Source organism: Mobula hypostoma, chromosome 13 (genome assembly GCF_963921235.1).
Source record: "Mobula hypostoma chromosome 13, sMobHyp1.1, whole genome shotgun sequence".
NCBI lineage: Eukaryota > Metazoa > Chordata > Chondrichthyes > Myliobatiformes > Myliobatidae > Mobula > Mobula hypostoma.
This window is the reverse complement of record NC_086109.1, coordinates 13632164-13655260: the sequence shown is the minus strand read 5'-3', so window position 1 is coordinate 13655260 and position 23097 is coordinate 13632164.

Sequence of the window (23097 nt, the reverse complement as noted above, 5' to 3'; positions counted from 1 at the left end):
GACAGAGGGAGAAAAAGGAGAGTGAGAGAAAGAATGTGTGTATAAAAATAAATAACAGATGGGGTACGAGGGGGAGGTGGGGCATTAGTGGAAGTTAGAGAAGTCATTTCATGCACATCTGCTCTCACTCCATCCTCCCGCCACCCCACTAGGGATAGGGTTCCCCTGGTCCTCACCTACCACCCCACCAGCCTCCGGGTCCAACATATTATTCTCCGTAACTTCCACCATCTCCAACGGGATCCCACCACTAAGCACATCTTTCCCTCCCCCCCGCCTCTGCATTCCGCAGGGATCGCTCCCTACACAACTCCCTTGTCCATTTGTCCCCCCCATCCCTCCCCACTGATCTCCCTCCTGGCACTTATCCATGTAAGCGGAACAAGTGCTACACATGCCCTTACACTTCCTCCCTTACCACCATTCAGGGCCCCAGACAGTCCTTCCAGGTGAGGCGTCAATTCACCTGTGAGTCGGCTGGGGTGATATACTGCATCTGGTGCCCCCGATGTGGCCTTCTATATATTGGCGAGACCCGACGCAGACTGGGAGACCGCTTTGCTGAACACCTACGCTTTGTCCGCCAGAGAAAGCAGGTTCTCCCAGTGGCCACACATTTTAATTCCACATCCTGTTCCCATTCTGACATGTCTATCCACGGCCTCCTCTACTGTAAAGATGAAGCCACACTCAGGTTGGAGGAACAACACCTTATATTCCGTCTGGGTAGCCTCCAACCTGATGGCATGAACATCGACTTCTCTAACTTCCGCTAATGCCCCACCTTCCCCTCGTACCCCATCCGTTATTTATTTTTGTACACACATTCTTTCTCTCAATCTCCTTTTTCTCCCTCTGTCCCTCTGAATATACCCCTTGCCCATCCTCTTGGTTTCCACTCCCCGTGTCTTTCTCCCTGGGCCTCCTGTCCCACGATCCTCTCATATCCCCTTTGCCAATCACCTGTCCAGCTCTTGGCTCCATCCCTCCCCCTCCTGTCTTCTCCTATCATTTTGGATCTCCCCCTCCCCCTCCCACTTTCAAATCTCTTACTCACTCTTCCTTCAGTTAGTCTTGACGAAGGGTCTCGGCCTGAAACGTCGACTGTACCTCTTCCTAGAGATGCTGCCTGGCCTGCTGCGTTCACCAGCAACTTTGATGTGTGTTGCTCAAAAAACTGGGAGGCAGTGTTCATGGGTTCCAATGTCCATTTTGAAATCGTGTGGCAGAAGCTGTTCCTGAATTGCTGAGTGTGAACCTTCAGGTTTTTGGACCTCCTCCCTGATGGTAATGAGAAGAGGGCATGTCCTGGGTGATGGAGATCCTAAATAGTGGATGCTGCTTTTCAGTGGCACTGCTCCTTGAAGATTTTTGTGTACTGCAGAGGCTAGTACCCATGATGGAGCAGACTAATTTTACAACCTTCAGTAGCTTCTTTTGATTCTGTGAAGTAGCTACCCCACCCCCATATCAGATGATGATACAGCCTGTCAGAATTCTCCCCACGATACGTCTGTAGAAGTCTTCGAGTGAATTAGGTGATAAACCAAAATGCTTAATTTTAATTAAACCACAAAGTTCTTAAACAACCAAAACAAGAACCTGAAATGAAAACGAAACCAATCTCAGAGATAATTTCTCATAATTTAGTTGCAGAACATAAGAGCAACAAACACAGCATATTCGTGACACGAGAATTCTATGCAGTGACCGCAAGTACTTATCTCCTCATTTCTAGGAAACAGCTGCTGTTCAGTTGTTTTTCAAGTATACCAAGCGAAGAAACTGTGATCAGAGCAGAGATAGTACACCCCAGTCATCTATAAGATTGTGCAAGGCGATATCTTCCTACGCATGGCTGCATCTTATCTTTGAGTTCACAGAACAATGAGTGGCATTGCCAAAAATAATCACTGGGCACTCTCCTGTGCTTGCCATCACAAAAGCTCCAGACTCCACAACTGACCCCCACTCTATCTTCCTTCAAACCCCCTCTGCCCTTTGGCTAAATCACCCTGTTGATATTCTGGCTTCACATGCCATCCAGAAAGGAAGTCAATATCTGAGTTTCTAATTTCTCACTTTCAGCCTTGCTGTTCATTACTGACTCTCCTGATCTGCTCAGACCTCTCACACATGTCCTTTCCAAGCCATCCACTCCCAGATCCCATCTTCCATTTTTCTTTTGACTAACTTTATTTGTCACCATGTGCATTGAAACATTGAAACATACAGTGAAATGTGTCATTTACATGAAGGGCCAACTGACTTGCTTACTGCCCATTGTTCCACTGGTTTTTAGGGCAGCAATGAAGGTCCTCCATCTCTGACGGTGTTCACGACTTCCTTCATTATTTCAGTAGCTTCCTCTCGGTTTTTACTATTGTCAATCATACAAGTCCTGGGTGAGGGCTCAGGAATGGACGTACACCCAGATGTACAAAGATTCTTCTTTGCTGTTTCCACAATTTTGTTTTACCAGACAGTGTTGTTTTCCCTCAGCTGATCCCCCAAACTTGGAAGACAGGTAGACCACTCTTAGTCAGGCCTCTACCATTTGACCTGTTTGGCAGGGGTGACCCAACCAAGAGCCAAAGTGCAAAGCCCTGACTCCAGCCAACATAGCTCTCTGGGATCAATGACTAACACAGTCCGAATATGTACTGGTGGTAGCCTGCAGGCGTCGTCACATTTCTGGAGCCGATGTAGCATGCCCACAACTTACTAACCTGTATGTGTTTGGAATATGGGAGGAAACAGGAGCACCCAGAGGAAACACACGTGATCACAGGGAGAACGTACAAACTCCTTGTTTGTATATTCTCCCTGTGGCAGAAGTTGCAGAACCTGGGCCTCTGTACCTTCCTCTGCAATTGGATCCTTGACTTCCTAACTGGAAGACCACAAACTGTGCTGATTGGTGATAACATCTCCTCCTCGCTGACTATCAACACTGGCACACCTCAGGGGTGTGTGTTTAGCCCACTGCTCTACTCTCTGTATACACATGACTGTGTGACTAGGCATAGCTCAAATACCATCTATAAATTTGCTGACGATACAACCACTGTTGGTTGAATCTCAGGTGGTGACGAGAGGGCGTACAGGAGTGAGATATGCCAACTAGTGGAATGGTGCCGCAGCAACAACCTGGCACTCAACGTCAGTAAGACGAAAGAGCTGATAGTGGACTTCAGGAAGGGTAAAACAAAGAAACACATACCAATCCTCATAGAGGGATCTGAAGTGGAGAAAGTGAGCAGCTTCAAGTTCCTGGGTGTTAAGATCTCTGAGGATCTAACCTGGTCCCAACATATCGATGTAGTTATAAAGAAAGCAAGACAGTGGCTATACTTTATAAGAGATGAGGCATGTCAACAAATACACTCAAAAACTTCTATAGTTGTACCATGGAGAGCATTTTACCAGACTGCATCACTGTCTGGTATGGAGGGGCTGCTGCACAGGACCGAAAGAAGCTGCAGAAGGTTGTAAACCTAGTCACTTCCATCTTGGGTACGAGGCTACAAAGTTCCCAGAACCTCTTCAAGGAGCGGTGTCTCAGAAAGGCAGCATCCATTATTAAGGACCTCCAGCACCCAGGACATGCCCTTTTCTCAGTTACCATCAGGTAGGAGGTACAGAAGCCTGAAGGCACACACTCAGCGATGCAGGAACAGCTTCTTCCCCTCTTCCATCTGATTCCAAAATGGACATTGAATCTTTGGACACTACCTCACTTTTTTAAAATATACAGTATTTCTGTTTTTGCATGTTTTTAAAAAATCTATTCAATATACACAATTGATTTACTTGTTTATTTATTATTATTATTTTAATTTTATTTATTATTATTTTTTTCTCTGCTAGATTATGTATTGCATTGAACTGCTGTGGCTAAGTTAACAAATTTCACGTCACGTGCCGGTGATAATTAACGTGATTCTGATTCCTTACAGACAGTGGTGGGAATTAAATCCAAATCATTGCTCGCTGGTACTGTTATAGTGTTATGTGAATTTCTATGCCACTGCCCTGTTCCACCATTGGAAAGTTTTTTTCCATTCCCATTGCCCATACATTTACCCATTGGGATCCCTCTCCCTGTGGTTCATATCTGTCTACTCCATGTCATTACTGGGCTCCTTGTTTTGCCTTCCTTCCTTATCAGATTCCATCATTTGCCCCCACCCTTTGCTTCCCAGCCTCTTTCACTATTTCCACTTTTGTCTCTATCTGTCTATTACCCATCCTCACCCAGATCCGCCTATCAATTACCAACACTTTCTCCTCCCCTCCTTCTCACTTCTTTATATGGATCATCTCCCCCCCCCCTACTCTTTCAGTCCAGATGAAGGGTCTCAAGATGAAACATTGTTAGTCCAGTTCCCATTACAGATGCTGACTTGCTGAGTTCTCTGCACAGCTTAGTTTTTGCTTCAGACTCTGCAGATCTGTAGTCTTTTGTCTGCCATTAGGGATGTTCTTCTACTTTAACAAACTAGTAGAAAGAATCATCATAGTCATTATGTGCCACGGTGGTTTGACATAGGTGGTCATGGTCTATGACCATGACGGTTCTGGGTAAATTTTTCTACAGAAGTGCTTTGCCATTGTTCTTCTTCTGGGCAGTGTCTTTATAAGACAGGTGACCGCAGTCATTATCAATACTCTTCGGAGGTTGTCTACCTGGCGTCATTGGTCACATAACCAGAACTTGTAATACGCAGCAGCTGCTGACACGATCATCCACCACCTGCTCTTGCGAGGAAAGGTTCAGTGAGCTAGGTCTTTCATCTTTCGACCAGTGGAGGATAAGTTTTAATAGAGGTGTATTAAGTCGAAGGAATTGGTTGTTGACTTCAGAAGGAGTAGCGGACCACATGACCCCATTTACATCGGTGGTGCGCAAGTGGAACAGGTCGAAAGCTTTAAGTTCCTCGGGGTCAATATCACAAATGACCTGACTTGGTCCAACCAAGCAGAGTCCACTGCCAAGAAGGCCCACCAGTGCCTTTACTTCCTGAGAAAGCTAAAGAAATTTGGCCTGTCTCCTAAAACGGTCAGTAATTTTTATAAATGCTCCTCCCTTGGAGGATCAGACACCCTGAGCCAATAGGCTGGTCATGGACTTATTTCCTGGCATAATTTACATATTTATATATTACTATTTATGGTTTTATTACTATTCAATTATTTATGGTGCAACTGTAACGAAAACCAATTTTCCCCGGGATCAATGAAGTATGACTATGACTAGAAAGCATTCTTCTAGGGTGCATCACAACCTGGTGTGGAAGTTGTCCTGTCCAAGACCGGAAGAAGCTGCAGAAGATCGTGAACACAGCCCAGCACATCACACAAACCAATCTTCCATCCTTAGACTCACTTTACACCGCACACTGTCGGAGCAGTGCTGCCAGGATAATCAAGGACACGACCCACCCAGCCAACACACTTTTCTTCCCTCTTCCCTCCAGGAGAAGGCTCAGGAGCTTGAAGACTCGTACGGCCAGATTTGGGAACAGCTTCTTTCCAACTGTGATAAGACTGCTGAACGGATCCTGACCCAGATCTGGGCCGTACCCTCCAAATATCCGGACCTGCCTCTCGGTTTTTTTTGCACTACCTTACTTTCCCTTTTCTATTTTCTATTTATGATTTATAATTTAAATTTTTAATATTTACTATTAATTTGTACTCCAGACAGTGCGAAGTGCAGAATCAAATATCGCTGTGATGATTGTACGTTCTAGTATCAATTGTTTGGGACAATAAAGTATAAAGTATAAGATAATGAGAGTCATAGATATTGTAGACTGCCAGCGCCTTTACCCCACGGTGGCAATGGCCAATACCAGAGGACATCTATTTAAAGTGGGTGGAGGAACGTTTAGGGGAGATGTCAGAGGAAGGTGTTTTACACCAGGAGTGGTGGGTGTCTGTGAACCTAAGATACAGAGGGTTGCCACAGCTACCTTCATTTGGTGTAAGCAAATAGGAAACTCCCTTTGGTTATTTCCACTGTGGTTACGTGTGAAGATCAGCAGTTTCTTTGAATGGAGTGAGACAGGAAATCCTGTTCTTGGCCAATAATGAAAAAAATTGTTGTTTGCTGCTTGCATGGATATAGCAAAACTAACAAATAAGGGTAGAATGTAGACAATAACTGATAGAACACTGAAGAATGCAGATGTACAGAAGGGTCCAAGTCCAAATGGTCATGAAAGTGTCAAAATAGGTTGAAGACGTGGTGAAGAAAGCATATGGTATGCTTAACTTCATATTGCAGGGCAGAGAATACAAAGAGAGAGTAGCTTTATTTGCACTGTATATTGAAACATTGAATTATGCAGTGAAATGCGTCATTTGCATCAATAACCATCACGGTTCAAGGATAATGCTGGGGGCAAGTGTCACCACGTTTCCAGTGCCAACATAGTGTGCCCTCAGTTTGCTAACACTTACCTGTACGTCTTTGGAGTGTGGGAGGAAACTGATACCATCATGGGGAGAATGTATAAACTCCTAAAAGACAATGTCAAGAATTAAACCCCAGTCACAATGGCTGGCGCTGTAGAGCATTACGCAAGTCGCTATGCTACCATGCCACCGAAGTGCTTGGGGCCAAAGCTAGGGATTATAAAAGCTAGAACATAATGATGTAAGCATGTAGATCACGTTTGGCTGCTCTTGAGTATGTGTGATTTCACCAGAGAGAGTGCAGAGGAGATTCAGCGGGATGTTGCCTGCATTGGAGGCCTTCAGTATAGGGTTAGACATTGGTTAGGTTGGGTTTTCCTGTAGCAAACTGACCGAAGTATATAATTTTATGGAAGTATAGTTAAAATCATTTCCCTGTGGTAGGCGAAACAAAATTACGAGAGCATGGTTTTTGAAGTGTGAAGGAGTTTTAAAGGGTGGAGTTTTTGTACACAGAGTGCAGTTGATATCCGAAACACACTGCCGGGGAGGTGGTGGAGTCAGATGCTTAAGCAGCAGTTAGACAGATACTTCAATAAACTAGACAGAGACGGATATGGTCTTAATGTGGCAAACGAGTTTAGTGCAATGGGCACAGTGGTTGGTGTGGACATAGTGGGCCAAAAAGCCTGCTTCTGTGTTGGGTGGGACAAAGTTCACTGTGAGGGTTCAAAGTTCAAAGTAAATTTATTACCAGAGTATGTACTTGTCACTGTATACTACTCTGAGATTTATTTTCTTCTGGTAGAACAAAGAAATACAATAGAATCAATGATCGACTGCACACAAAGACTGATAAACAACAAATGTGCAAAAGGAGAAAAACTCTGCAAAAACAAAAGTACTAATAATGTGGAATCAGTTCAGTGTTAAGGTGAGTGAAGTTATCCATGCTGGTTCAGAAGCCTGATGGTAGAACTGTTCCTGAACCTGGCGGTGTGGGATCTAAGGTTGCTGTACCTCCTTCCTGATGGCAGCAGTGAGAAGAGAGCATGGCCTGGATGGCAGAAGCCCTTGAAGATGGATGCTGCTGTCTTGTAGATGTGGTCAGTGGTGGAGAGGACTTTTCCTGTGATGGAATTAGGGAGGTTGTGCAGTTGCTTAGTGCTGAGAAGTGGGGTTCTGAACCATTGCTGGGGAACTGAGAGCACCCACTCCTTAACGCTGGCAGGCAATCTCCCGTTGAGAGTGAGGAAAGCCTTCTGTGCCCTTCTCTCTTTCTTTAACTTCTCTCTGGAGTCATAGAGAGACACAAGAGAGTGCAGATGCTGGGATCTGGTGCAACACTCAGTCTGCTGGAGGTACTGAGTGTGTAGAGAAGCATCTGCAAGAGGACAAGAATTGTCACTGTTGTGGGTCACTACCCTACATCTGGACTCATGCTGGATTTTGACCCAAAATGTTAACCATTCCTTTCCTTCCACAGATGCTGGAATTCCTCCAGCAGATTCTTCATTGTACAGAATCAAAACAGACCCTTCGGCCCACCACATGTAAACTGTCCATCATGCCTACCTACACTATTCCTGCTTACTGGCATTAATTCCATATCCCTCTATTTCCTGTTCATTCAAGTATCTGTCCAGATACTTCTTAAATATTACCATTTCTGCCTCCAGCACTTCTTCTGGCAGTTCATTCCAGATACCAATTTTTCCTTGGTTAGAAAATTTATCGCTCATGTCCCCTTAAAGTCTCCTCACTCCCACGTTAAACCAATGCCCTGTAGTTTTAGACCTCCCTACCATCAGAATCTGGGAGGCAGGGTGAAGATATGTCTCTAGCAAACGAGGTGTAAGGTGCGCCTTCCCTCTGCTAGCCTGCAGGTCACCCTTGGGAAAGGTGTAGCACCTGCTTAGCCCCTTGATCAGGAACACATGAAGTCATGGTGGATGGTCATATAAGCAGCTGGTGCACATCTCAAGTGCTGTTTATGCAACCACTGTCACCAGGCAGACAATGTCTGATGAGTATTGATAATGTCTGGAGGTCACCTGTCTTGTAAAGACGCTGCCCAGAAGAAGGGGTGGTAACTGTTCTTGAACCCGGTGGTGCCTGAGGCTCTTCTGTGGAAGAGGCAAGCCACTTCCGTTGAAAAAAGATTACCAAGAGCAAGCATGGTTGAAGACCACGATCGCCCACGTCATTCAACAAGGTACATAATAATGATCACCATTTGAATCTGGATCAGAATTATTATCAGTGATTCCGTGTTGTGAAATCTGTTGTTTTGAGTGGTATCTTGAGGCTCCAGTTCCATTTTGAACTAAAATGGGCTTTGTTCTAATTGCGTTCTTTCTTGTAAAGTTTGTGTTTAACTTATTTTTAATTTATATTTTTTTCTTGTGATTGCTTATCTCCTCCACAATTTCCATCAGCCAAGGTGTACCACAGGGCAGTGTGCTTGGTAAGCCCCTTGCTTGCTCACCTTACACCTATGACTCTGTAGCTAAGGATAGCTCCAACACCATACTCAAGTTTGCCGATGACACCATGGTTGCCAGCTGGATCAGAGGAGGTGATGAACCAATATGCAGGAGGGAGATTGAAAGTTTGGTCGATTGGTGTCATAACAACAACTTCTCACTCAATGCCAGCAGGACTAAGGCACTGATGGTAGATTTCAGGTGAGGGAAATCAGAGGTCCATGAGCCAGTTTTCATTGTAGGATCGGAGGTGGAGAGGCTTAGCAGCTTTACATTTCTGGGTGTTACTGTTTCAGTGGCCCTGTCCTGGACAAATCACGTACTGAAGTGCAAAGAGATTTGGCATGACGTCTAAAACTTTCACAAACTTCTGTAGTTGTGTGGTGGAGAGTGTATTCACTGGCTGCATAACGGTCTGCTATGGAAACACCAATGCCTTTGAATACAAAATCCTACAAAAGGTCATGGATTCAGCTTGGTACATCACGGATAAAGCTTTCCCAACCATTGAGCATATCTACATGAAATGCTGTTGTAGGAGAGCAGCATCCATCGTCAAAGTACCTCACCACCCAGGCCATGCTCTTTGCTTGCTGCTGCCGTCAGGTAGAAGGTGCAGGAGCCTCTGGACTTATGCCACCATGTTCAAGAACAGCTTCTACTCCTCAACCATCAGGCTCTAGAACCAAAGAGGATAACTACACTCACTTGCCAATCCATTGAGATGTTCCCACAACCAATGATCCCACTTTAAGGACACTTTATCTCATTATCTCATGTTCTCATTATTTATTGCTATTTATTTATATTTTGCATTTGCTCAGGTTTTTGTCTTCTGCACTCTGGTTGATCTTTCACTGATCCTGTTATAGTTACTTTTCTATAGATTTGCTGAGTTTGCTCACAGGAAAATGAATCTCAGGGTTGTATATGGTGACATACATATACTTCGATAATCATAAAGATTTACTATTTTACTACTTTAATTCTTATATAATGCTATGTGATATGCTGCTGTAAGTAGCACTCAGAAATTTTCCTTTTTAAAAAGCACTTGGTGCTGTTTGCTTTTAGAAAAATAATTAACAGTCTGAATTTAAGCTCCCTTGTTACAGTGTGAGTCTTGAACAGAAAACCCTCAAATATGAGACCAGTGAAGTAATCGTCTCAGTATCATATCAGGAAGACATCTAGAATAGTTTTGAGGTGATGACAGATTTAAAGGAAACAAAATTCCCCTCCTAAGTAAAAGCTCTCCCTTGTGATACACAGCATGGGAAATAACCTAATTTGTTCATACTTATTTTCTGGTGTAATCATGCATTTTTTGAATGTTAATGTTCAGATTCTAAAATCTGGTGTAAACAAACGCAGTTTTCAATTGTTTGTGATAAAATTCATTTAAAGAGGCAGTCAATAATACAGGCCTCTATGTTCTGAACTCTGACAGTGGAACCTTAGCTCCCTAAGTTGTATCTGGTTGTGAAAATTACAAAGACAGTTCAAAGTCGAGTTTATTATCATATGCACTAATACGTATATGCAGAGATGCAATGAAAAACTTACTTGCAACAGCATCACAGGCACAGAGATGTATAATCATCTCAGAATGTCAGAGGGTTTTCTGTTCAAGACTCACACTGTAACAAGGGAGCTTAAATTCAGACTGTTAATTATTTTTCTAAAAGCAAACAGTACCAAGTGCTTTTTAAAAAGGAAAATTTCTGAGTGCTACTTACAGCAGCATATCACATAGCATTATATAAGAATTAAAGTAGTAAAATAGTAAATCTTTATGATTATCGAAGTATATGTATGTCACCATATACAACCCTGAGATTCATTTTCCTGTGAGCAAAACAGTACAGTATAAGCATCATTCACAAGAAAAACCTGAATTGTGATGTATTAGGTAGAGTGTTCTACTTTCTACAAGCTTATTACAGCATAACATGATAACCTTATTAACTAAAGTAGCTGTGTAACTATATTCCACAGCAAGAAATTATAAAGAAAGAGGCATTATCTGTTCTTGGAGAGTCTTCTGGAGTCTTGAGATAGCCTCCAGTTCCTGAGGGAGGGAAAGGAAGTGAGCTCCAGTCTCCAGTAGAGATGGTGTGGATTTTCATTGGATGAAGTGAGGCTTTAGTGGAGGAACTGAGGGATCCTGAATGGAGGGGTTGAAGGAGTTCTAGAGTTTAGGTTGCTGGATTATGTTGTACCTGCCGTGCATTTACTGTGAGCTTCCCTGCACTAGCCCAGCCACCTGGATGTCATAAACACAAGAGATTCTGCAGATGCTGGAAATAATCATAGTCATAGTCATAGTCATACTTTATTGATCCCGGGGGAAATTGGTTTTTGTTACAGTTGCACCATAAATAATTAAATAGTAATAAACCATAAATAATTAAATAGTAATATATAAATTATGCCAGGAAATAAGTCCAGCACCAGCCTATTGGCTCAGGGTGTCTGACCCTCCAAGGGAGGAGTTGTAAAGTTTGATGGCCACAGGCAGGAACGACTTCCTATGACGCTCTGTGTTGCATCTCGGTGGAATGAGTTTCTGGCTGAATGTACTCCTGTGCCCAATCAGTACATTATGTAGTGGATGGGAGACATTGTCCAAGATGGCATGCAACTTGGACAGCATCCTCTTTTCAGACACCACCGTCAGAGAGTCCAGTTCCATCCCCACAACATCACTGATCCCGTGTAACACACACAAAATGCTGGAGAAGGCCAGCAAGTCAGGCAGCATCTATGAAGAGGAATAAAGAGCTGACGTTTCGCAACGCATGCCAGTGATATTAAACCTGATTCTGTTTCTGATTCACCATCAGGAACGCCGTCTGAGGCTGCACATTAAGGGAAACAAATGTTCAAAGGTTCATTTATTTTCAAAGAATACAACGCTGAAATTATTTCTTCTCCAGATAGCCACGAAACCAAGAAAGAAAAGAATGGCAACACGATCATTATCCCCCAAATCCCTCCTCCCCGCATAAAAAAACGGGAAAAAAACAGAACAGGCTCATCAACCCCCAATCCCACTCACCTGCACACAAAGAAAACTGAGAAAGATCGGGCGAGAAACACAGAATACAGAAGAATCATAAGATTGAAAAAATGAGTCCACAGCCCAAGTCCACATCCAAAATGCAGAAAACCAAGGCAACATTCTCCCTCTCTGTACAGAGTGATCTCACCAGTGATAAACAGATACCATTTGGTGGAAGTCACTACTAAGGGAAGGACAGCATTGACCTAGTTAGGTTGAGACACTATCTTGCATTGCCTGAGAACCAGGTCCAATGCTGACCTCTCTACTCCTCTGTGTCTGGTGCTCCAATTTCCTCCTACATTCCAAAAACTTGTGGGTTGGTAGGTTAACAATGTAAATAGCCTCTGGTGTGTTGGTGAGTGGTAATATCTGGGCCAAGTTGATGAGAGTGCGGTGAGGATGGTTCGTTTGTTATGTCATAGACACAGGAGATCATGGTCTTTCCACGACCGTGATCGTTCTTGACAAATTTTTCTACAAAAGTGTTTTGCCACTGCCTTCTTCTGGGCAGTGTCATTACAAAATGGGTGAGCCCAACCGTTATCAATACACTTCAGAGATCGCCTGGCATCAGTGATCACATAACCAGGACCTGTGATAGGCATCAGCTGCTCCTACGACCATCCACCACCTGCTCCAATGGCTTCATGTGACCCTGACTGGGGGGCTAAGCAGGTGCTACAACTTGCCCAAGGGTAAGCTGCGGGCTAGCAGAGGGAAGGAGCCCCTTCCACCTCCTTTGGTAGAGACGTACCTCCACCCCGACACCTGAGTGATGAGAATAAAGTGGGATTAGTGTCAGCTTTAAATAAATGGGTACATGATGGTCAGTAGGCATCGGGGGGGGGGGTGCCAAAGTGCCTGTTTCCATGCTGTATCTCTCTATCTCATGATTGACTAAGTGTAAACAAGATAGAGGCGGAAGAGATTGCAGATACTGGAATCTGGAGGAACAATTGCTGAAGGTACTCAGAGACACAAGGGATTCTGCAGATCCTGGAACGGAACTCTTGAGCAGCACCCAAGAGATCTTGAACTGCCCTGATGAAGAGACACGGCCTGATACGTCGACTGTTCACTACGTTCCCCCCCCAAACCCCATAGATGCTGCCTGATGAGTTCCTCCAACACTCTTTGTGTGTTGTGAAAGAAAATCAGCGGGCCGGGCTGCATCTGCAGAGGCAAATGAACGCTCACTGTTTCAGATTGAGAGCCTGCGTCAGGACAAGTACAGTCAAATGCTGGAAAATCTCAGTGGCAGGATATGGCCCATGTTTCAGTGAAGTCTCTGATACAGGGTGTGAGGCTCATATACTGGCATCCTACTCCATGCTTTTAAACACACCTTATCTAATTTCAATCATGAATGCATCAGATATAGATGTAATGTGAGATAAGTTTTGGCCTGTGTGTGAACTTGAGGTTGCCTGGGCTTGATGGCTCAGAGGGAAAGAATTTACACTCAGTGGCCACTTTATTATGTGTGGAAGCTATGCCACAGCTGGGGTGAACTACACAGGTCTCCAAAAGCTTCCCTGAGATAGGTGAACAAGTCATCAGCGTGGTCTTCCCCAGCATCACCGCGCATACGTGCTTCCTCTAAAGCTGCACCCCTGAGCAGGGACATAACAAAGTCATACTGATCCTGGTCAGACTGATCTTCACTATGAAGTGCACGTTGCATTTCTTCAATAAAGTCATCAACAGACCTCTCATCTTTCTCAACATCCCCTGTAAATGGAACAATGTGTCTTTCCCTTGGGACATATACATAGGACCTTCTGCTTAATTTATCAATGGTTGCCATGGCTTCATCATACCTACTACGCAATTCCCTAATTTGTTCATTCAAATCAAGTTCAACTGGTGTGTCCTCCGAGCATGACATCGTAAACCCTCAAGTCTTTAAAGTTTTCACAAGCCTGCAAAAGGGAGCGGCTGCTGTCCTTTGCTGCAAACGCGATGGCTTCACGGCCCGCAGTTCCCGGGGTCCACGTCACCACTCTGCGTCCTGACATCAGTCGCTGATGTCCCGGCCCGTTCCCGAGGCCCCACCGCGCTCTCTCCTTCCGCCCGATGGGAACTCGGTCCTGTCTTCACCACTGCTGTATTAGGTACTGTATATTATACTGCATACAGCAGTCAGAGACCCTCTCAACTGGCTTGGAATTAACCCCACTCCTGGTACCAGATTTTGTAACCTGGGGAAAAGCACACACTCAGGACAACAAGGACTTTTTCGGGTTTTAATTCCTTTATTGGTTTTTGATGTTTAAGTGCCAGAAGAGGGTCGCAAAGCAAAACCAACGAATTTACAACCAGTTCTTGCTGTTACAATCTCGGTTTAACTTCCGATTCACACCCTTGTGTATGGACAGAATTGCGTTTGCAGTATAAAAATACCAGAACTAATACGGTACTAATATGGTAGTGGCAATCCTGAAGGAACACAATACAAACAACATTAGAATCCCACCCACCCTGCACCTTATACATAACAGTGAAAAATGTAAGCGAATACATCTCATCTAAGACGTACACACGTGCTGAACTTCCGAACAGAGACTAAACATTCACGTTACACGGTTACATGCACAATCAGTCCCGATACAATAAAGTTAGACAAAAGGTACACCTTGGCACAACTTTTACAAGATATTGCCTGGTAGTTAAATTACAGGAAGACTGATCTACTTGGATGCTGAGGAACTTGATATAAGTCATGCTACTCAGCATTGATTTCTTCACTCGTGGAAATCTAAAGCATCCACATGTAAAACAAGTCAAGTTACCGATATTCTCGATCCGCCAACAAGCATAAATGAATTCACATGGATATTGTCAATTAATGCTCACCTTTCCTCACCATGCCCAGTCTCGGGAGGAGCCAAATCCAACACCTTACGTTTTCAGCAGAAAGCAAAATGGTCTCTCCACTATCCTGCGCGTGCGTAATGACATCAATATCTCCCTTAAAGGAGGGAGGAGAAAATGGCTGCGTGACGCAGCGCATGCAGCCGTTCTGAATGAATATCGATATGTGTAACTAGGGGTGCCGTGCATCAATCCGAATTTGATGGAGACAGCCGTGAAGCGCAGAGGAACATCTGGAGAAACTTCTGAAATGCCTGCTTCACTGCCGCTGCTACTGTGCAATCGAGAATCTCCGGAGACGTAGGCCCCAAATCCTTGGCTTTCCATATCGCCTGTTGCCGGGGCCGGGGTCGAACTGCTCGGCAGAGATGGTGCTCGGTGCATCGGTGTCAGCAGGTGGCCGAAGGCTCGGAGTTTTTCGGACGGACTCGGGTCAAACTGTGGTCGGATGCTTCCGGGATGCTGCATTGGCAAGTTGGCGGCGCTGGAGGTTTACTGTCTGCGTGAGATGATGGGACTTTTACTGTGCCATGGTCTGTTCTTATCAAATTACGGTATTGCTTTGCACTGTTGTAACCATATGTTATAATTATGTGGTTTTTGTTAGTTTTTAAGTCTGTTTGTCATGTGTTTTCGAGATATCATTCTGGAAAAGCATTTTTATAATTTCTTAATGCATTCATTACTAAATGACAATAAAAGGGGACTGTGTGTCTTCATAATCATAAAGGCACAGACAACAATTGTAGCATTACCCGGATGGAAGCCTAAGTACACTTTTAACGATACTGAATAAGATCCAATGGTCACCCGGTTACATATGTACAACTATACATTAATGCAAATATGGGATCCAGGGCCCAGGTTAGTGGAAGGAAACATTGTAGTGAGCCTGATGCTGAACCATTGGAATTTCAGAACGATCAGATAGCGGATTATTGGAGTTTTGCTGGTAGTAGATATATTCAAATAACTACACAAACACAGCAAAGAACTCAAAAGCAAGCATAGATTGTTCGATAGGAAGTAGTTAATCTTGAAGTGAGAATGCATACAAGGGATTTGGTTTCACTTGAGAAAAAGTGGAAGTAGTTGTGTGAGGTATATAGCGGTCACTTTTCCTGCGATCTCAGGACCCTGTTGGGCATCGGTAATGTGGAACTCTGCAAGTCCAATTCACAGTTTTATTGGCGAACAGCGGGGACAGACGGCCGGGGAGCTGTGTAGCCTCATTTGTAGCAAGGACTAGGTCTCAAATGGTGGAGTCTCCTGTTTGTAGCCACCTAGGAGAGAGGCATTGAAGTTAGTGCATTCCACCGGAGTGCAAGAGGTGGTGTGATGCGACATCAATGCTGCTTTCCAGTGTTCGCTCAGCAGAAGACAGGAGGTATTGTGTTTAACTGCAGACTGTTGCAATATTGCTGGACTCAGGGACTTGGAATAGTTTTCTTCGTGTGACTGTATTTTACTGCTGTCTTCTACATGCTATGTGTGAGTGTGTGTGACTGCTGGTACGGTGCCCTGTACCTTGGCCCCAGAGTAGCAATGTTTTGTTTGGCTCTACTCATAGATATTCATGTATGGTTGGATGATAATTAAACATGAACTTGAATTTGACAGGGAACTTGAAAATATTGTAGACATATTGCTGCACTGTTACCAGCTATGGTGCAATGTAGCTAGGTTTTTGCTAAATCTTGCAACAGTACCATTGCCTTTTGCATGAATTACGAAATAAAGGGCAAGGGATGGAAATGGAGCAAATAATAGCAAAGCACATGTGCCATAGTTCCCTGAAAGTGGAAGCATATCGTCAGTGGCCACTTTATTAGGTACACCTATACACCTTCTCGTTAATACAAATTACTGATCAGCCAATCGTGTGGCAGCAGCTCAATGCATAAAAGCATGCAGACATGGTCAAGAGGTTCAGGTGTTGTTCAGACCAAACATCAGAATTGGGAGAAAATGTGATCTAAGTGACTTTGAACGTGGAATAATTATTGGTGTTAGATGGGGTGGTTTGAGTATTTCTGAGATTGCTGATTTCCTGGGATTTTCATGTGCAACAGTCTCTGGAGTTTACAGAGAATGGTGCGAAAAAGGAAAAAAAGTACATAGCGGGTGAGAATTCTGTTGGCAAAAACACTTTGTTAATGAGGGAGGTCAGAGGAGAATGGCCAGACTGTTTCAAGCTGAGAGAAGGGCGGAAGTAACTCAAGTAACCACATGAGAAAACAGTGGTAGGCAAGGGGGCATCTCTGAATGGACAAGATGTCAAAGCTTAAAGTGGATAGGCTACAGCAGCAGAAGACAATGAACATACACTCAGTAAACAACAGGAATTCTGCAGATGCTGGAAATTCAAGCAACACACATTAAAGTTGCTGGTGAACGCAGCAGGCCAAGCAGCATCTATAGGAAGAGGTGCAGTCGACGTTTCAGGCCGAGACCCTTCGTCAGGACGAAGGGTCTCGGCCTGAAACGTCGACTGCACTTCTTCCTATAGATGCTGCTTGGCCTGCTGCGTTCACCAGCAACTTTAATGTGTGTAACATACACTCAGTGGCCAGTTTATTATGTACAGGAGGTAAACTGCAAAGTGGCCACTGGGTGTACATGTGTTTGTAACCTTCCCCTTAGATATTGAGTTATGACACCTGTTTCTTGAACATTCCAATCTGTAAAAAGTGCAGCCAATGATATTAACGAGCAAGAAATTAACAACAAGATGTGCAGGAATGTAAGAAGCTGAAGGGCGTAGTGGACTTAGCCCAATATATCACTGCCACATCCCTCTTCCCCATTGGTAGTATCTCCAGGAAGCAATGCATCATAAAGATAGCATCCATCATCAAAGGTCCCTACCATCGAGGATATGCCTTTGATGGTGAACGCTGGCAACAAGAGAACCCAGGTGCAGATGAACAACAGACTCCCATGTGAGGACGGAAACCAGAGTTTATACATAAGAATGGCAGATACATATGAGTGAAGTTATCCCTACTGGTTCTAGAGCCTGATGGTTGAGGGGTAATAACTGTTTCTGGATCTTGTGGTGTGAGTCCTGAGGCTCCTGTACTTTCTTCCTGTCGACAGCAGTGAGAAGAGAGCATGACCTCGGTGGTGGGAATCACTGATGATAGATGCAGTTTTCCTGTGACAGTGCTCCGTGTCGATCTGCTCAATGGCTGGGAAGGCTTTATCTGTGATGGACTGGGAGACTAATCTGGAAAACTTACAAAGCAAAATAAGAACTGAAATGACAATTTTCAGAAAACATTATGTACATACGAATACGCTTAGATGAACACTACCTATGGTAAAATAGGGAAGAGGAATAACAGATATTAGCAAATCACACAACAGTCAGATAAAACTTCTGAGGATTAATTTCCATCAAGGAAAACAGGATTTAGCACTCTATGTGAGCATATGCAATTCTGATAAGAAATACACACCATTAAACTTCAATGAGAGCACAAGCCAGAAATATGAAATTATCACTACAGAAGAAAAGGTTAACCAATGGAAGAGCATGACTCTCCATGGAAGACATCCTCAGGGCCTGAGCAGATTGATGTCGACAAGAAACTCTGGCTCAGGGTTGGAGATCTCTTCCCATAAACAGAAGAGATCCTTGTAACAACACAGAGTGAAGTGGTTAATAGAAGAAAACAGCAAAAAAAAAATAAAAGACCAACAGATTCAAGATGATAAATGTAGAAAATGCCAAGAAAAGCCAGGAACAATCCAACATATTGCAGGATCATGTAACTGTTTAATTCAATCTGATTACTTACACAGGGATAATTAAGTGGCAAACATCGTTCACCAAAATCTAGCTTTAAAATACAAACTCATAAAATAAATCATGCTTTTCTGTAATTACAAGCCTGATCCATTTATAGAGTCTGAATCCCACAGATTATATTATGACTGATCCATTGTTACAGATAGAACAATCCATGATATCCGTCCGGATGTAATAATACAGGATAAACAAGCAGGAACAACTTACTTAATAGACATAGCCATTCCAAACATGCATAATTTATAGAAATTAATAAGTGAGAAAGTGAGAAATACCAGAAATATGCTGAAATAAAAGAGGAATTTGAAAGACTTTGGAACATGAACAGGGAATACATTGCCCTGATAGTAATATCTACAACTGGTATCATCCCAAAGGCATTGCACTATAGCATTAAGCAATTAAGGCTGCACAGTAATATCTATGTACAGTAAATCTTCGGAAAGACACAATACTAAGCACCACTAGAACAATCTGAAAGTTCCTAGCAATTGAGAAATATGTGTGCTTGGCTATGCAGGGGTTACCAGGTTCAGCTGAGAAAAAACAAATAAATAATAATAATAATAATAATTTTATTTAGAGAATGCTTTTCATACAGATGATGATACACATACAGATACAGATGATGATATCAACATGCTTCACAGTGGGATAAAAGTACAAATATGAAAAACAAAATAAAAATAAATATGTACATCAAAGACAAAAAGATGTTAGCTAAAAGCAAGGTTAAATAAATATTTCTGAGTTGGCATTTAAAAGTGTCAACTGAGTCTGCATCCCTTATGGATTTAGGTACTGAGTTCCACAGTTTAGGAGAATAGCTCAGAAAAGCTGACCTGCTAATTCTCTTTTGAAGGAAATTATTTATATTGAAGAGACCGGAGAGAGCTTGAGCAGGATTATAAAACTGTGATGTACTCTGGTCCCAAACCATTAAGAGCTTTAAAAACAAGTAAGAGAACTTTAAAATCAATTCTAATGGATACAGGAAACCAATGTAGAGTAGCTAGTGCAGGAATGATATGCTCCCTCATCTTGGTCTTTGTTAGAAGTCCAGCAGCGGTGCTCTGAATGAGTTGAAGTTTGTCAATAGGTTGTTTTGGAAGGTCAGTAAAAAGTGCATTGCAGTGATCTAGTCTATTCGATATAAAGGTGTGAATTAGTTTTATTATGTGACTGAAATGAACATGCCGTTTGAAAATTTACGTTACGCCACAGCAAGAAGAAACCATTTCTTTTTTGTTGTCTTGATGACGGGGCTCAGCCCAAAATATCAACTCTTTTCCATAGATGCTGCCTGGCCTGTTGAGGTCCTCCATCATTTTGTGTGTGTTGCTCTGATTTCCAGCATCTGCAGATTTTCTCTTGTTTGTCTTTTTTATTGTAACTTCTTTCATGGTCTTGGTTCCAGGCAGGAGGGCATCAAAAATTGCACAAGAATGATCAGTGATAGTGATATCAGACAGGGAGACAGGAATAATTCCCTTTCTCTTTCTCCTATGGTCCACTCTCCTCTCCTATCAGATACCTTCCTCTTCAGCCTTTTACCTTTCCCACCTGCATGGTTTCACCTATCACTTTCTAGCTACACAACAGGAATTCTGCAGATGCTGGAAATTCAAGCAACACACATCAAAGTTGCTGGTGAACGCAGCAGGCCAGGCAGCATCTCTAGGAAGAGGTGCAGTCGACGTTTCTCGGCCTGAAACATCGACTGCACCTCTTCCTAGAGATGCTGCCTGGCCTGCTGCGTTCACCAGCAACTTTGATGTGTGTTACTTTCTAGCTACCCTCCTTTCCCTCCCCCCACCTTTTTATTCTGATGTCTTCCTCCTTCCTTTTCAGTCCTGAAATGGTCTCGGGCCAAACTGTCAACAGTTTATTCATTTCCATAGATACTGCCTGACCTACTGAGTTCCTCCAGCATTTTGCGTATGTTGCTTTGGATTTCCAGCAACTGTAGACTTTCTCGTGTTTACTACTTAACACTTAACCCTTTTGTCATTGCTAAGTCAAGTGTACTTCCAAGTTAATAGGTGGGCTCAGTGACACAGTGGGTAAGATCTAGGCTGTCTAGTGAGCACATGAATTCACGTGCTACAGAATTTGCAATTGAGAGATCAATAATATGAATATTGAAATCACCAGAGATGAGAATCCTCCCTATCACAGTTCAATATAATAGTGGATAAGAATTCTGAGAATTCCAAGAGAAAGCAGGCACTGGATTTAAGAGGCCGATAAATGATTACACGGTAACAGGATCCGTACCACAAATTTCAAAAATATGTACCTCAAAACTTGAAAATTTGTTGGTAGACAGTAGGTTGCATCAAAGTGCTTCTCGAACACAGAGGCAAGCCCACCATCTCGTCCACTTGGCCTTGGTATGCTGAAGCTGCCAGAATCATGAGTAAAACAGTTCAGGTAACTGGCTACACGCACAAAATGCTGGAGGAACTCAGTAGACCAGACAGCATCTATGGAAAAAAGTACGTCGACTGTACTTTTTTTTCTATCGAAGCTGCCTGGCCTGCTGAGTTCCTCCAGCATTTTGTGTGTGCTGTTTGGATTTCCAGCATCTGCAGATTTTCTCTTGTTTCAGATACTGGCTGCAACCATTTGGCTTTAACCAGCTCTCAGCTACAAAAAAAAGCATAAAATTAAGGTCTATAGGGGTGATAAAATCATTGAAGATAAAAGTTGTGTTTGAAAGGGATCTCACATTTAGAAGAACAAGCTTGAACAGGGTAGCTTGGAGTAGTGCAACAGATTTTAAGAGTTGAAAGTTATTTGTGCTAACAACTTTAATAGAATAGTTCAATCTTTTGCACAGGTGCTGCAGTTCCTCCAGCATTTTGTGTGTGTTGCTGTGGATTGCCAGAATCTGCAGAATCTCTGGGGTTTATAAAAACAGACGTTGGCTCCTGTGGGCAATAGATAACAAAGTAAAATAAAACCACTTCCACAAAAAAAGGAACATAGGAAACAGGCAAATGGATATTGCAAAACACCAACAATTGAAATTGGAGCAGAGCAGCACTTACAGAAAAGAAGAGAGTTATAATATGATGGACAGTTCGGCAGAAGTTTTTCATAAGCAATGGGAATGGTCTTCGATGTTGAGTTTGTCACTGTCAGTCTTCATCTATCTACGGAAAGGGTAATGACTTTATGGTGAGAAAATTCTGTTTTAAGCCTTGGCTGCAGAAAGCACCAAGATCATTTGTTGAGAACCTTGTGAAGTCAACATGAGATCATTTCCACTTTTTGTTGTACTGGGAATGTCCTAGGATATTCAAATGATAAGACAGATGGTGTTGCAAAAGGTAGCCAATGCAGGCGACAGAGTTATCACAAGTAACCTCTGGTCAATGTGAAAGTAGCGACATTTTGCTCCATGTAATAACAATGGCATGTGATTGCCAAGGTATATTTTAGGTGTGATTAGGAACCTGACCCTTCCTCTCACCAGAGCAAATTTTGGATCGTTCCTTACAATGTAGAAACCAGATGCAGCAAATGCCATGGCATTGTCTCAGCTGCATTAGCAGTTCATCAGGGTGCTTCTCGCTTTCTCGATATTTAGGAGCATGTTCTGTAGACCCTGGAAGACCTGAATGAGCAGGCTCAGACCAGACTGCAGCGTCCAATGTCCAGACTGTCCACAGAGTTCAGTACAGCCTGTCAATCTTCTGGCATTTCATTGATGAGCTACTTGTTCGTGGGTATCCATTATTGGAGACACAAGAGATCGCAGATGGTATAGCCTGAACCAATTGACAACATGCTGGAGGATCTCAGTGAGCCATACAGTATCCTTGAAAAGAAAAGAATTGTTGACATCGCAGGGTAAGGGTTTCTTCTTTTATGTTACTGCTAAGGTGAATAAAGTGTCTTCTCTGTACTGTTAACTGCTGAGACAGTGGTTCTCTATAGCGCAAACACGAGGAATTCTGCAGATGCTGGAATTTCAAGCAACACACATCAAAGTTGCTGGTGAACGCAGCAGGCCAGGCAGCATCTCTAGGAAGAGGTACAGTCGACGTTTCGGGCCGAGACCCTTCGTCAGGACTAACTGAAAGAAGAGCTAGTAAGATCTCTATAGCAGCATGTTTGGGTTATAATTAGTGATAATAGGACTTGTATTCATTTGCTAACCAATTGGGATAGATGATATTCTTTCTGTCGGTGTGAAAGCTGTTAGCTTGCATGGGCTTCAGGAAGAAGACACGAAGAGGATGAAGAGAGAAGAGGTGGCTTGAGGAGATGGTTGCCGGACCCACTGGGCCTGGGCTCAGAGCAGGAGCTCAGGGGTCGACGACGAGCGAAGGAGGATCAGCAAGAGGAAATCCGTGAGCTCCAACGTTGTGCACTGGACTTGTTTATGAGATTATTGGTGGCTTTTATTTGTTTTCCTTTTCTTT